Raw genomic sequence first — 9,221 nt, 5'->3', positions numbered from 1 at the left:
ATACTTCTTTCGCTTTTAGTCAACAAATGAGTGATCGCGTGAAGTTTACATAAACTTTTCCATAAAAGAACTAGTGGACTTCATTATAAACATTAAAAGAGTTACAAAATCTCGATGATATAATTTTATTTTTAAAAAATGACCACATGCTTCCATTGGGAAAAATTATGACAATTACCAAGCGGATAATAAAAATTTGGATGCTTAATTTTTATGAATTATTGGTTAGAAATAGCATAAAATCATTTATGGGGCTTCACCAAACTTAATTTCTGGTTTAAAATAATTCTTTAATATCGCATTGGATTTTTAATAACTAAATAATCAATAATTCAAATTTCATCATATATATTTTATCTCTAACCAGGTAAATAAAGTTTCAGAACATAATAGTGGTACATCTATGTAAGTTACAGGCTCACGACACTTAAGAGCATAGTTTTGAAACCCGGACCGGCCCGGCAGGTCGACCCGGGACCCGGCCGACCCGGGCATGGAACAGGTCCAGGTCTAAACAAAAACCCGCCTGGAAATTGGCCCGGTGAAACCCAGTCGACCCGACGGGTCAACCCGTGACCCAGCCGACCTGGGTAAACCCGGCTGAGACCCGGCCTCCTTTTTTTTTAATATGTATAAAGGTCACACGATGTCGTTTTGGCTAAAAGGCCAAAACAACGAGATGAACGATGCACTGAATCAGTTAAGTATCATAATTTAGCTAATTCACTTATTTTTAAAGCAAGATGTCCATTCAGTTCCGGATTCTGCTATGTTAGAGACTACATCTTCGTTTGGTTCGACTTCTTCTTCGCCTTCGCTTGCGTATTTGCCTCCGATAAGGGTTCACGTGGAGGATGGTGGTGGAGTTAGAGATCAGAAAGTGGTGGGGATCGAGGATCAACTTGCTCAAATGACTGTTGGTGGTGGCCGTGTCAGGTGAGGCAGGATAAGGGATTTGCGGCTCTGTCATCACCGTCGTCGATGCCTGTTTGAATTGCGGTGTTGAGTGTGTTTGTTGGCGGTCAAATGGTTGTTGGTGAGTATCAAAATCGGGTTTTCTCTGATGATGAAAGATCCGACCACGGGGTTCCTGTTTGTTATAGAAAGCCACCGCAGCCACAGCCTCAGACTCAAATGCAGACTTTGACTCCCCAGAATCAACAGAGGTCAGGCAGTGGCGGCGGTGCTGCTATTGATTTTACCTTCTCCTGATTCAATTTCAAGGTACTTAATTTTCTACTCTTTTTTATATTATTTTGAGCTTTATTTAATAAATAAATCTAAATGATCGAGAATGTTTTGTTGGTATTTGTTATATTGTTAGTTTTCAGACTTAGATTGTTAGTTTAAATGGGAAGAAAATATTTGATTTTGAATTGGGTTTTGCTGGTATTTGTTGATCGAGAATGTTTTCATTCTTCAAATGATACGCTTGTATTTTTTTTTTGTTGACCCGGGTCAACCCATCTGACCCGTGACCCGGTCACTAGACCGAGTCGATGACCGGGTCGGGTTTCATAACTATGCTTAAGAGGTGTTAGGGAACTTCATTACTATTTGTTATAGCCATTAAGAAAATGGCTAAATAAGATGAGAAAGAAGAACAATAAATATAGTATCAGATACTTAACAAATAAAACATGAATCAAACAAAATTTAAAAAACTTCTATATTAACCCACGGGCATAATCAAAAGTAAAAAATTAAGATACCTATATTTATATTTCATTGAACTCTCCGCTTAATCAAATGATCCACGGTCTCATTCATCTTCTTATAAAAATATGTGTAAAGTTCATTAAAAAAAAATATTACAATCAATGACATTAAATATTTCACAATTCAACCTTTATAAGATGTATAGAAATAATTAATATTTAATTGAAGAGCTTTTCAAATTGTCAAAACATCAATCACATTAGATTTCTTTATACATATAAAACCAAACAAGACACATAAGACTATCAATGAGGATTCACCTAATAACCAATAACAAAATTTAAAAAACTCCTACATTAATCCACGGGCATAATCAAATGTAAAAAACTTAAGATACCTATATTTATTTTTCATTGAACTCTCTGCTTAATCAAATAATATGCGGTCTCATTCATCTTCTTATAAAAATATGTGTAAAGTTCATAGAAAAAATAATATTACAAGCAATAACATTAAATATTCACAATTCAACCTTTATAAGATGTATAGAAATAATTAATATTTAATTGAAGAGCTTTTCAAATTGTCAAAACATCAATCACATTAGATTTCTTTATATATATAAAACAAAACAAGACACATAAGACTATCAATGAGGATTCACGTAATAACTAATAACAAAATTTAAAAAACTCCTACATTAACCCACTGGCATAATCAAAAGTAAAAAAATTAAGATACCTATATTTATTTTTCATTGAACTCTCTGCTTAATCAAATGATCCGCGGTCTCATTCATCTTCTTATAAAGATATGTTTAAAGTTCATAGAAAAAGTAATATTACAAGCAATGACATTAAATACTCCACAATTCAACCTTTATAAGATATATAGAAATAATTAATATTTAATTGAAGAGTTTTTCAAATTGTCATAACATCAATCACATTAGATTTCTTTATACATATAAAACAAAACAAGACACATAAGACTATCAACGAGGATTCACCTAATAACCAATAACAAAATTTAAAAAACTTCTACATTAACCCACGGGCATAATCAAAAGTAAAAAATTAAGATACATATATTTATATTTCATTGAACTCTCTGCTTAATCAAATGATCCACGGCCTCATTCATCTTCTTATATAGATGTGTAAAGTTCATAGAAAAAATAATATTACAAGCAATGACATTAAATATTCCACAATTCAACCTAGATGTATAGAAATAATTAATATTTAATTGAAGAGCTTTTCAAATTGTCAAAACATCAATCACATTAGATTTCTTTATACGTATAAAACAAAACAAGACATATAGGACTATCAATGAGGATTCACCTAATAACCAATAACAAAATTTCAAAAAACTTCTGTATTAACCCACGGGCATAATCAAAAGTAAAAAATAAAGATACCTATATTTATTTTTCATTGAACTCTCTGCTTAATCAAATGATCTGCGACCTTATTCATCTTCTTATATAGATACGTGTAAAGTTCATAGAAAAAATAATATTACAAGCAATGACATTAAATATTCCACAATTCAACCTTTATAAGATGTATAGAAATAGTTAATATTTAATTGAAAAGCTTTTCAAATTGTCAAAACATCAATCACATTAGATTTCTTTATACATATAAAACAAGACAAGACACATAAGACTATCAATGAGGATTCACCTAATAACCAATAACAAAATTTAAAAAACTTCTACATGAACCCACGGGCATAATCAAAAGTAAAAAATTAAGATACCTATATTTATTTTTCATTGAACTCTCTGCTTAATCAAATGATCCGCGGCCTCATTCATCTTCTTATATAGATATGTGTAAAGTTCATAGAAAAAATAATATTACAAGCAATGACATTAAATATTCCACAATTCAACCTAGATGTATAGAAATAATTAATATTTAATTGAAGAGCTTTTCAAATTGTCAAAACATCAATTACATTAGATTTCTTTATACATATAAAACAAAACAAGACACATAAGACTATCAACGAGGATTCACCTAATAACCAATAATAAAATTTAAAAAACTTCTACATTAACCCACGGGCATAATCAGAAGTAAAAAATTAAGATACCTATATTTATATTTCATTGAACTCTCTGCTTAATCAAATGATCCGCGGCCTCATTCATCTTCTTATATAGATGTGTAAAGTTCATAGAAAAAATAATATTACAAGCAATGACATTAAATATTCCACAATTCAACCTAGATGTATAGAAATAATTAATATTTAATTGAAGAGCTTTTCAAATTGTCAAAACATCAATCACATTAGATTTCTTTATACATATAAAACAAAACAAGGCACATAAGACTATCAATGAGGATTCACCTAATAACCAATAACAAAATTTCAAAAAACTTCTGTATTAACCCACGGGCATAATCAAAAGTAAAAAATTAAGATACCTATATTTATTTTTCATTGAACTCTCTGCTTAATCAAATGATCCATGGCCTCATTCATCTTCTTATATAGATATGTGTAAAGTTCATAGAAAAAATAATATTACAAGCAATGACATTAAATATTCCACAATTCAACCTAGATGTATAGAAATAATTAATATTTAATTGAAGAGCTTTTCAAATTGTCAAAACATCAATCACATTACATTTCTTTATACATATAAAACAAAACAAGACACATAAGACTATCAATGATGATTCACCTAATAACCAATAATAAAATTTCAAAAAACTTCTTTATTAATCCACATGCATAATCAAAAGTAAAAAATTAAAATACCTATATTTATTTTTCATTGAACTCTCTGCTTAATCAAATGATCTGCGGCCTCATTCATCTTCTTATATAGATATGTGTGAATTTCATAGAAAAAATAATATTACAAGCAATGACATTAAATATTCCACAATTCAACCTAGATGTATAGAAATAATTAATATTTAATTGAAGAGCTTTTTAAATTGTCAAAACATCAATCACATTAGATTTCTTTATACGTATAAAACAAAACAAGACATATAGAACTATCAATGAGGATTCACCTAATAACCAATAACAAAATTTCAAAAAACTTCTGTATTAACCCACGGGCATAATCAAAAGTAAAAAATTAAGATATCTATATTTATTTTTCATTGAACTCTCTGCTTAATCAAATGATCTGCGGCCTCATTCATCTTCTTATATAGATACGTGTAAAGTTCATAGAAAAAATAATATTACAAGCAATAACATTAAATATTCCACAATTCAACCTAGATGTATAGAAATAATTAATATTTAATTGAAGAGCTTTTCAAATTGTCAAAACATCAATCACATTAGATTTCTTTATACGTATAAAACAAAACAAGACACATAAGACTATCAACGAGGATTCACCTAATAACCAATAACAAAATTTAAAAAACTTCTACATTAACCCACGGGTATAATCAGAAGTAAAAAATTAAGATACATATATTTATATTTCATTGAACTCTCTGCTTAATCAAATGATCCGCGGCCTCATTCATCTTCTTATATAGATATGTGTAAAGTTCATTGAAAAAATAATATTACAAGCAATGACATTAAATATTCCACAATTCAACCTAGATGTATAAAAATAATTAATATTTAATTGAAGAGCTTTTCAAATTGTCAAAACATCAATCACATTAGATTTTTTTATACGTATAAAATAAAACAAGACAATCAATGAGGATTCACCTAATAACCAATAACAAAATTTAAAAAACTTCTTTATTAACCCATGGGCATAATCAAATGATCCGCAACCTCATTTATCTTCTTATAAAAATATATGTAAAGTTCATAGAAAAAATAATATTAGAAGCAATGACATTAAATATTCCACAATTCAACCTTTATAAGATGTATAGAAATAATTAATATTTAATTGAAAAGTTTTTCAAATTGTCAAAACATCAATCACATTAAATTTCTTTATATATATAAAACAAAACAAGACACATAAAACTATCAATGAGAAGTCATCTAATAACCAATAAACTTTTTAGTTAAGATAAAAAAATTTATAACCCACTAGTTGGCATGAAAATAAAATAAAATATATTTTGCAATGCATAAACATAAAAAATAAATAAATTGTGAAGCTGTAAGCTGGAGATACCAATTTTAAGCCCCATAAGCTACAACTTTTTATTGAACAAGGTTGATGCTTGTCTCGTGAATCCAATCGATCAAGTTTTACTTTCTTATTTTTCATGGGTTTGATCTAATCCTGTTTTTAACATTAATCTAAATCAGTCAAGTGATAGAAGTATTAAAAAAAATATTCTATCAAACTGATTGATTGGATTGGAGTAATTTTACTTTTAAAAATATTTTTTTATTTGAAAATATATCAAAATAATTTTTTTTTATTTTTTAAAATTTATATATAATACCAGCACATCAAAATAATTTTAAAAATTAAAAAATTATTTTATAAAAATTAAAAAATATTTATTTTTTTAAAAAAAATATTTTTAAAATATAAAAAACAAACCAGCACTAATAACCCTAAGCCCGACACCAAGAAAAGGAATTTAAGAAAATGTGTGCATTGGGCCCTCTTACATTTTCTTTATGTTTCATTGTAATACTTATGTTGAAAAAAATAGTAATTATTGATATGTTAATATGTAAATTGAAAGGAAAAAAAAGAGAGAGAGTTAAAATACCCAATGCTTTTTGTTTTTATAGTTTTCAAAGCTTTATCCAAACTTGCCATTTAGCTTCACACTAGTTTTTAGCTTCCCGTTCCTGAAAATTATAGAAATCTTAAAAATAGTCGTATTAAAATTAAAAGGAATACTAAATGATAGAGTGTATGGAGGATTTGTTAATGTGGTTTGTTGAAATGATTTTTTTATGGTTTGATAAAAGAATGTAAAATCATAAAAGTGCTTTTTTTGGATTAAATAAAATAAAACTGAGAAGCACTTACAACTGCATTATTTGATGTGTTGTGAGACCACATACTTCAAAGCTGCTGGCAGAGAAAGCCCGAGGAGCTTCCCTTCATCGGCTTCGCGGGAGCCACACAGCACTTAGCTGGAAGTTAGAGGGCCTAAGCCTATACCACCTGCCTAACCTTTCGCTCCGAGTGACTGTAAATATTTTGGTAATAAACTGATGTGTTGCCGTTGACTAAAATTACTCTACTGTTTGATAATCTATTATTGTGATCTTTGAATTAAAATTGCCATTAAGGACATAAATTAAATCTTTTTCTTAAGAAACTAAATAAATTGCTTAAGAAATAAATTCTTTCTCTGAAAAACAAACAATTATTAAGAAAAAACTAAAGTAGAAAAGAAACATAAATATAAACATTATATCATTTCTTTTAGTAAATAGAACTTCTAAAGAATGTAATAAGATATATTAGAGTAAACTGCCTATTTTTATAATTTTAATATTATTTCTGTTTTTTAAATAAAACAAGTAGTTTATTATTTATAAAAAAAAACATTATTTCTTGTTGTTTGAGAATAATATAAATTATATCTTGAGACTTCATCTAAAAATTTAAGTTATTAGGTTGAGATTGTTCTTTGATATGATATCAGAGCCTTGATGATCAAATGATCACGAGTTTGAATCTCACAATCCTTATTTATTTGATAAAAATTAATTAACCACAAGGTAATATGGATTTATACAAGTTTCAAACCCAAAGGATTTTTACTTGAAGGGTGTGTTAGAGAATAATATAAATCATATTTTGAGACATCACCTAAAAGTTTAAGTTATTGGGTTGAAATACTTTTAACACTTGTATTTTTGAAATGGAAGTTAACATACATTTAACCTATTTTTTTTAAAAAAATTACATTTCACTTTTAAATTTTAGACAATTGGTTTTTTAAAACTCCTTACCAATACTTTTATAATAAATAAAGGTGATTTTTTTTTTATTATGATTCAAAATTTATCGAATGCTTAATTCAATTAAAAATAAGCAATTCACGTGTCATAAAGTTCCATTGTGAAGAAGGGGGCAAACTGATGATGCTTTTGTAATGGAGAATAATAATAATAAAAATAATAATTCACGTGCTAATTAATATATAATATGTGCAGAAAAATACTCGAAGATACTCTCTTGGTTACTTAGGTTTCAAGGCTTTATCCAGTCTTAATCAGATTTATTTGCACTCTGTTACAAAATCAAAAAGCAAAGTGAGTGTGGCGGCCTTTAGTGCATTTCTGGACATTCATCAAGAAAAACAATTTTTTTTTTTTTCATCGAAAAGAGCAGTTGTGTTTTCTCTACTATATATAATCTGGATGCCAACACGCATATATGCTATGGAATATATAGCAGATTTTCAAGTTTTTTTTTCCTTGGAGCTTTCTAGATTTATGTTGATTTTATTCTTATCAAATCGTATAATATTAGCTAAACGTAAAAAATGAAAGTGTTAGTATTGAAGTCGTTTTCTAGCTTGAAGAAAACTTTTCATTATTTTTATCATAGCGGTTAATTATTGTTATTAAAATCAAATGTTTTTTATTTTTATACAAAATCCATATAAATACAGCTCATTCATATAAAATACAAGAGGAAAAATAATTCAAGACAAATCAAATTAATTTCTTCAAAATATCATACAACTAAAAAACAATATAAAAAGATAAAATACTATCTTAAAAAAAAGTTGATTCAATTTATTAAAAGAGAGAGATATGGAATAAATTAATATTTAAATAAAAACAATTAATAAAAAACAAAAGACCAAACGCTAATGAGCTCGGCGTGCATGGGTCGGGAAAATTAGGATATATATTTTTTAATTTAAAAACCTAATTTGCAACCTATTTTTTACTTGAAAACATTTTTAAAATGCAATATAAACCTTGAAAAATCACTTAACAACTCCATAACATTCCAAAATCACTCTAAAAATAAATCAACTACATAAGAAAAATACCAAACATAACCCGATTTGTTTAACTTATCATGTTTAGAGAGGAAAATCATTTTTTTATGGATGAAATGTGGTCTAATAATAACTTTTTTTTTCTCATTATTTTCTAATGAGTTTCTTTTTCTTGTCTCAAAATTAAAAAAAAAATTAAATAGCAGGGGAGTAGTTTTACTTTTCATGTGAATAGTGAAACTGACACTGGGATATTTAGTAATTTTTTTTAAGATAATTGACTAATTATATTCTGCATATGCATAAAGGTTTCAGAAAAATCTAATTAAGAACAGGTTTTGTAATAAAAAGATTTTCATCCTTTTTTACTTTCAGTTCAAACATTGAAATTAATGCTTAGAAAATTTACTAACTCGAACACATCAAACCAGTATTAAGATCACATCTTTGAAATCGACTGTGAAAAATATTTCTTAACAACAAATTGACGTAAGAAAAGTAATGACCATCCACTTGAAAAAAATAAAAGAAACCATCCCATCAAACAAATGATCCTACTGCAACATGATTGCCTTTGTCAGGGGTCCCCTTAATTGCCCGTGGTTTTATACATGTACAGTTCACTTTCTGTCCTCGAATGGAGCTTGAAGACGTCAATATTAT

General features: G+C 27.8%; 1 long non-coding RNA gene across 1 annotated transcript; it reads right to left on the bottom strand.

Moving 5' to 3' along the window:
* Positions 1-1,432: 1,432 nt before the first annotated feature.
* LOC127905144 (uncharacterized) lies at positions 1,433-5,162 on the bottom strand. The gene is made up of 3 exons (XR_008058896.1): positions 5,123-5,162; positions 3,083-3,426; positions 1,433-1,712 (listed from the first exon to the last, which is right to left on the bottom strand). It is a non-coding gene; the product is annotated as an uncharacterized LOC127905144 (long non-coding RNA).
* Positions 5,163-9,221: the final 4,059 nt, after the last annotated feature.

Source organism: Populus trichocarpa, chromosome 3 (assembly GCF_000002775.5).
Source record: "Populus trichocarpa isolate Nisqually-1 chromosome 3, P.trichocarpa_v4.1, whole genome shotgun sequence".
NCBI lineage: Eukaryota > Viridiplantae > Streptophyta > Magnoliopsida > Malpighiales > Salicaceae > Populus > Populus trichocarpa.
This window is presented reverse-complemented; position numbering and strand designations above follow the sequence as displayed.